This window comes from Bubalus bubalis, chromosome 6 (assembly GCF_019923935.1).
Source record: "Bubalus bubalis isolate 160015118507 breed Murrah chromosome 6, NDDB_SH_1, whole genome shotgun sequence".
NCBI classification, from domain to species: Eukaryota; Metazoa; Chordata; class Mammalia; order Artiodactyla; family Bovidae; genus Bubalus; species Bubalus bubalis.
This window is the reverse complement of record NC_059162.1, coordinates 56,646,821-56,654,260: the sequence shown is the minus strand read 5'-3', so window position 1 is coordinate 56,654,260 and position 7,440 is coordinate 56,646,821. Positions and strand designations below refer to the sequence as shown.

The following is a 7,440-nucleotide window of genomic DNA, read 5'->3' as shown; positions in this document are numbered from 1 at the left end:
TATCACAAGGGGAGAAGTCAGCTCAGCATTTCCATGTGACTTCTTCAAAAAAAAAATTTTTTTTTTGTGGTGCAGCTAAAAAATAAATCAGTTCTAATAAAAACATTTATACTATATTCTTTATTGTCAGCTAATCCTGCCTGAACTCATTAAATGGCAGTGTGTGGGTTATTTGCTGTCAGTGAAATTATCAAAGGCATTTTTCAGCTGGAGCACCAGGAAAACATATACTTCAATGCCAACTAAAACAATAATGAGGAAATGTTATGATCAGTCTTGACCAGATGACCCTGCCCATTTTAGATTAGTTCTTAATTTCAGCACAAGGGTCATCCTGTGAATTCTTACAATAAGTCACTGCTCACCACTCACATGAAAAAGATGTGACTTATTAGAAAACTCACTGTACTCATTGCAGTTAATGAGATGTGGAAAGCTTTGTAATTTGATTTGCTGGGCCATATGCTGTAAAGGGATACTGCTGATTTCATTCCTCCGTATTTAATTTAAGCAGTATGCAATACCTTCTTCATATAGCTACTTATATCATAAAAATTAACTTGGGGTATAAAAAATACACCATTGTGGGGTTTATTACTTGGTGTGGTTCAGTTTCAAGTGTTTTTTATGGAAACATCTGTAAGTAATGTGTGTGGGGCTAATTTTAAATCCCGCCAAATTTTTTCCATTTAACATTTGGTTTAACTGACAAGCTTTGCAGAAGTGGTTTTCAGAGCTGTCGGTAACAGATACATACAGTATTCCCAAGGCCATAGCATGTTTTTTTAAGGAAGATAAAAGTAATGCAAAACTTTTTAAAAAAACCTTTTTTTACATGTCAGCATGTACAAGCTAGCAATTTAGAATGTAGTCACTTCTATCCTGTCAAGCACTGAAATCTGAGAAATGGGCCAATGCCTACCCTCCCGGGTGGCCACCAGAAAAAAAAACATGCTCTATTTTCCTTTTGATTAAAAAAAAATCCCTCACCTAATTCTAAGGGGGCACCAAGAGTGGGTGCCTGATCCAAGGGCCTGATCAAAGCTGATCTGTAAAACCATAAAACAGAGCGTCTCTTTTCTTCATGTGGTGGGGTTAAGAGAGAAAAAAACCCCGACAACCTCGAGTTAAATTTGAACTTCAGATAAACAACAACGATTTTGGTATAAATCTGTTCCCCCGGCGCCCAGTATTTTTGCTGGCTAAATCCGGTAACGCTACCGCCAGGGTCAGAAGTGTTTGCTGACTCCATTCTATTCACGGGCACGGAAGCTTTATTTCAGGTTGTTTGATTTCGGTGGCTGACGAAATGAAACAGCTCGACCGGCAGGCGGGACAGCCGAAGCCATAAATACCCACCTCCGGGCCTGGGCCGGGAGCGCGCTCCCTTCCCATCCTGGCTGCGCGGAGGTGCTGACTCAGCGCCGGGGCAGGCACGCGGCGGGGACCCCCAGGAACATAATTAAACCGTTTCCAGGCCTGACTCTCAAATAAAATGCTGTGTGGGAAGGGAAACTTGAGGGGGAAGTTAAACAACAAATGGAGAGGTGTGGAGTGAAACCTCAGGGAAACTGTTGGTTTTGCTTCAAGGGAATTGAATTGTGAAACTTGCAGTTGCGAAATTTCACTCAGTCGATTCTGGTGAGAATCGAAGTTTGTTTTAATTGTCAATTAAAACTCCTGCTGCCTGGGTCTTGGGGATCTAGCTAGGTAGGGAACCAAGGGGCGGCGAGAGTGGGAGCCGGTGTAGGTCCGATGACAGAGCCGGCCACTGGGGGTCAGGATAAGCTTGCAGAGTGTCCCTGCCGCCGGCTGAACTTTCTCCGGAGGAGATACCCTGCCGGCCCCAAGAAACTCAAGGCCTCCGGAGAAGGTGGGGAGAGACGCAACTTAGGTGTCCCTGGGGCCCGCCGCGTCCTCTTTGGAGGCTGGCCTGGCAGCCCATTTATAAGGTAGATCTAGGCCCCCACACACGTTGGGACCCCACTGTCGGGCACTATATTGCCTTTATGAGAGTCAAGCAGGCTTGCCGTTGACAACACTCTGATAACAAAAGAGGTGTGGCCTTGTTGAAGATGTTATGTAAAAGGAAATCATTCCTTTCAATATTAGAACAAGGCAGAAAGGTCCAGCCCTGGGTTTTCTGCCTTATGATTTGTTTTTTTGAACTTAAGAAAAAACAACAACAACAAAAAAAAAACAGAAAGGAAAAACCACCTCCAGTGTTCAACCAAGCTTTAATTTTTGTTTGTTGCTGCCTTTTTTCTTCAAATCAAGGTTGCCTTCTCATTAACCCTAGATGCAGCCACAGAAAATTCGATTCCCCTCACTGAGGGATTAACCAAGGAGAAGAGTGTGGGGCTGGGGAAACCTTGAGAGTCTTGAGATCAACGAGTCTGAAATGTTTGAAAGGAAAAAAAGCTTCAGTGGTTTAAGAGCTTCACTAAGACATTTTAAAGAAAGAATAAAAATTGCCCTTATTAAAGAGCTTTGGCGATCCAAATACATGTCCATTTTCTTTTGTCAATAAGGTATCTGATTCATTCTGTGCATCGTAATGCTTAATAGAAATGCTAGAATTCCTATTCAATCCCCAAACAGTCTTAAAGCCAACTCTATGATTTTTGCAAAGACCAATTTTTTGTTAAAGCTTCACGTTTCTGTTCCTTTTGGTGATGGTACACTGAAGAAAAACCCAATGCCTTTCTTAGTACCTGAATGAGAGAGGAAAATGGCCCACATCTTTCAACTGGGCCCAAATGTTTGGGTGGCAGGCCTGCTTGAATTGGGAGTGATGTTTAGAGCTGATCTATTTTGAATATCCATTAATTCACTCATTCAACCAGCATCTCCTAAGCACTCATCATATCTGGTGCAATGTCTAGTATTAGAGTCATGGTCTCACCTTCCAGCAGTTCGCTGGCTGGTCAGGAAGCAGACAATGTGAGGAGAGACAGAAGTTATTCTACTGTATTGGAAAAGGCACTCATCTTGTCCTCTCTTTCTCATCTAGAAGATGAGAAAAAACCAGGTCGGTCAACATGGTTTAATAAACAAATGGTACCTTGACAGTAACAATCAAAATCCAGTTTAATTTGCTAATATCCATCCTTCCTGGCCGACTGCTTCCTTTTTCTAGGGGTCCTTCTTATTCTCCCAGTGACCCAAAGTGCCCTTTGAAACCACCCCCTCTGCCTTCAAACCAGTGGGATCAAATGGGGATGTGGGCAGAAAGTAAGCTGAGCACTTGTACTCTCTGACTTTGTAACCAGCTGTTGAATAGCTTGACATGGCTTTACTGTTAGAGTGAGGAAACCACTGTTCTTTTCCTTCTGGAATGAAGAGAAGCCAGAAGTTTATTTAATCTTTTCTAGGCAACTTATTTTATTGCATTTTTAATTTCCTCTCTTGCATTAACATGACCCTTTTCACTGGCTTCCCACGCCTGGTGCTTAATTACTTATCATTAGCAATGTACACGGGGGCCTTGCTGCATATTTATAAATGTGATCATTAGTACATGGAAAGACAAAGGCTTCTTTAAGACTGTCATTAGTTATTCTGTTTTCATGGAAATGTTCATTAGGAGAAACTACCCACCTGGTTAAATAATTATAATTAAAAATTGGTAGTCTCCTTTGCATTTCGAACTTGCTGTTTGTTCCGTCTGTTTGTACGTAGCTAAACAAGTCATATTTGGCCAGTATTCTATCCTTCATTTTCACAAAAATCGTCAACAAATACAGACTCTTTGTTATTAACCTATAGGTGGTGACTGATTTGCAGTGTGACAAATATAATTTTTGTAATGCAGCAGTTATTTCCAAACCCATTAACCAGCCATGGAATGGTGCTTCAGTGAATAGCATTAAGGACCTCTGGTTGATTTCATTTTCTGGTCTTCTGTCAATGGTGCAAATTGAACTCCAGGTTTCTAACTGAACTATGTAAAGGGTCTCCTCTAGCTCCTCAACCATGGAGACACCAGGCTGGGTGGCCACCTTTCCCTTGCATGTGCCAGGCAAGACAAGTGGCAGTTGAATGGCATGAATGCTTGTGTGTCAGCGTTCGACTCTAAGTTCTGAACTAGGGGTAACCACAGCAGTGTTCTAGCTGGGGCCAAGCCAATGCCTAAGCAAATAGAGTCCACAAGGAGTCTTCAAATTGCTAGCAAATGGCCATGAGGCCCATACGTGGTTACGTGTCAGCTGAGCTGAAACAAATGAGGTGACAGAAACACAAGAAAGGAAGCCCGGTCATGCTGCTGCCCACTCCCCTCTGCCCAGACTGGTCCTCAGCAAGCCACCACCCCGAACTGATGAGAATATGCCAGTGATAAACCACAACTGTGGGAAATGCTGGGTGGAGGCATAAATATCATCTGTAAACAATTAGGCAGCCACTGCTCATTCAGTGCCGTTTTGAGAAGCTAAGGAAGTCTGCAATCAGTTATATCTCCAATTACCATAAAAATATATTAGCCATTCATTCATTTATTAATGATTCATCAGTTAACCACATATAATGAGCAAATAATTAGCAGTGCTGTACAGTTGCCAAAATTGAAGAAGTGTTGGCATTTTAAAGATGAAAGGTTGCATTTATGCAAAAGTCTGGTGATGATAAAGTTAATATGAAAGATAATTATAAAAGTGGCTGTCCTATATTACAGGCTGAGGTACTACACAAGTTGCCTAATTGAACCGAAATTAATATTCTTCCCAAGTCTGTGTGTTGCCACACACAAACTGCTGAATTTCTCCTGAAGATCTCCCTTCAGTAAGGTGCACTGCACAATACAAGTTAATAAAATGCCAGACAGCTAGACTGTGTTCTTTGTTTGCTTGGTTCAGGGCCTCGTGGAAAACAATAAATTGCATTCATGTCAGCTGAGGCCCATCCCTTTGCTAATTACCGTTTGGTGCTGAAATGACTTCTGTGAAATTGGGAGCATGAGGAAACATACAGCCATACAAGGGAGGCTTTTCAGAGTTTTGCAGTAAATGTGAGATAGGCCTCAGGCACACAGATGTTAAAACAGTGAATTCCCCCACAGATTACACTAATGGAAACCCTGTCAGGGTAAGTCAAATCCGGGTCTGTGGTCAAAATCTAATTAAGGTTTCTGTACTTAAAAAGAATATGAATGCCTGGGGGTGGCGATGAATGTATAAGAAACTCACTTGTTTGTAAAATTGTTAGCATGAATAGTAAGTATCGTGGGGCTGTTACCTGCCATGTAACACCTGTTTTCTGAGTCGCTCTCGGCTTTTGCTGGATGGATCAGGGAGGGTGGTTTCAGAGGTCGGTGAATCCTGCCCAGGCCGCAGTGACCTCTCGTCTTTGGGGCCTGGTGCAAGGCAGGGTTTGAGGTCACGGATGAAAGTGGATCCTTAGAAGTCACCCTGGAATCCCGGAGGATTTTTTGCTTTGCCACATGAAAACCGCACCAGATGATCCTGCCCAACTGCCTGGCGCCACTGAGGAAATAGTTCCCGTGAAGGGTGTGGGGCCGGCCAAGTCTCCTCTCTGGGGAAACAAAGGGTCGTCTGCTGCCGGGGTGCGCCCTCCAGCCTGGCCGCCCTGCCTTCCGAACAGCTGCAGTGGGCAGGCGCGGCCCTGATTCTAATAGAGGAAATGAATTTATAATGCTTCAGTCTCTTCATTTTCACCGTGCACAAATTTCCCCTTAAATACTTAAAACCAACACTCAGAGCTGGATATACCTTAAATTTCGAATAAATGAAACCTTAATCCAGTCTGTTGCTGAGTCTGAGTTGTTATTAAAGAAATAAATTTGAAACAGCAAGTGGTTTGAGAATTTTTGAATTTAATTATTTAAATCTACTTAGGGTAACTCTCACACGCTATTTCAGTTTCCCATTGAGAACATGAATTCTGGGAAAGGTATCCCACGCAGGGCCCTGGAAATATTAACTTTCATGTACAACTGTGGGCTCAGCTGTGCCACCTTCCTCCCCCAAAATGCAAAAGAAAGAAACTTGGAAATTCTTTTTATTTTTTCCTTCTGTAAATTTTAGCTAAGTGATAGAGGACTTATTTTTCAAAGAATAAAGGAAGCCAGGTCCTCTTCTTTCAGTTTCTCGGGCCTTCTTCAGTTGCATTGCTTGTGTGTCATGACCTGAAGATCTTTAGCGAACAGGCTTACACAGTCATTGGTTGAGCAAAGTTAGGGAGCAAAAGGTAAAGAGAGATGATGAGCTGTACTATTGAAATGGCCAGCAACCTCATTAGGGTTATTTTGGCCAAGTGAGTGTCTGGGCCCTGATATTTGACAGTTGAGAAAACGACGACTCTTCTGATGAGTTCTAAGAGTGATGTCCTAAGGATTCTTGGGGCGGAGCTCCTGGCCCTTTCGGTGCCACTTGGCTCCTGAGGCTTGGAGAGTCATGATCAGGGTCCCTGGCGCCATTCCTTTGTTGGTAAGAGATACCTCCTGATATTAGCAGTCCAGTTTTTTAAAGCATCCACTCTGGATAGGGGAGGGGGAGAAGGTGCAAGACTTAGGCACAAATGTATGACTTTACCTTTTTCTCCAGTTTCCCAGGATTTTAGTATGCCACAGGATAGGCTTGCTTGGACCCTGTGAGGAGGGTTAAATTACCGTACACAGGTGAAGAATCTCGCTGGAGTGTGGTCTTTCCTCCCTCAGTGAGATCCCAAAGCCTGAGTCAGAAAGAAGCCCAGCATCTAATTTATTCCTATTTTCTGCTGGCCACTTGTTATTAATTGGAACTGCCAAATCCTACACTCAACCCAGACTAACAAGAGGACATTGACTTGGAGGGATTTCTAGATGCAGAATTCTATCTTTCTGGTCAATATAAAAATCTTCAAAGAAGCTAAAACCTTGGAGAAAAAAGCAAATCTTATTGTGGGGCCCAGCCTTAGCCTTGATGTTGTACCCAATAACTGCAAAGGACTATGGAAATTCAGTGTCCAGAGGATGAGTGAATGTTTTACCAACTAAAAGAAAAGGCAGAAGAGCACTAGACAGGGGTTTCTATGAGAAGTAAGGGCCAGTGGTTAGGAATTGCTCAGAATCAAGAGTTTCTGGGTTTATGTTTTTAATAACTGTAGCATGGTCTTAAAACTAATTCCGAGTATTTAATTTTTATGAAATCTATACGTATTTATGGAATAACTCCTCCTTTCCAGGCACAGTGCTGGGCCCTAACACTTCAGAGAGGAAAAGCCATTGTTCCTACTCTTGGGGGCTCTCATTTCTGCTGAGGGGGTGTGGTGGGGGCAGGCACTCAAGCAGCGTGAATCCGACTCCATGTAGCCAAATTTCTGCATCATTACAATGCTTGGCATGTAGGAGCCCAATAAACATTTGCTGAATGAAAGGATCTGCTAAGAGGGGAGCGTCATGTTTCTTGTCTTTCTATTGTGATTTATAGCACTAGCGTTTATAAT

General features: G+C 42.8%; 1 long non-coding RNA gene across 1 annotated transcript; it reads right to left on the bottom strand.

Annotated features, from left to right (window-relative positions):
* Positions 1-510: 510 nt before the first annotated feature.
* Positions 511-5,670, bottom strand: LOC123334073. Its single transcript, XR_006551832.1, has 3 exons — positions 5,233-5,670; positions 2,906-3,009; positions 511-2,396 (listed from the first exon to the last, which is right to left on the bottom strand). It is a non-coding gene; the product is annotated as an uncharacterized LOC123334073 (long non-coding RNA).
* Between the last annotated feature and the right edge of the window lie 1,770 nt (positions 5,671-7,440).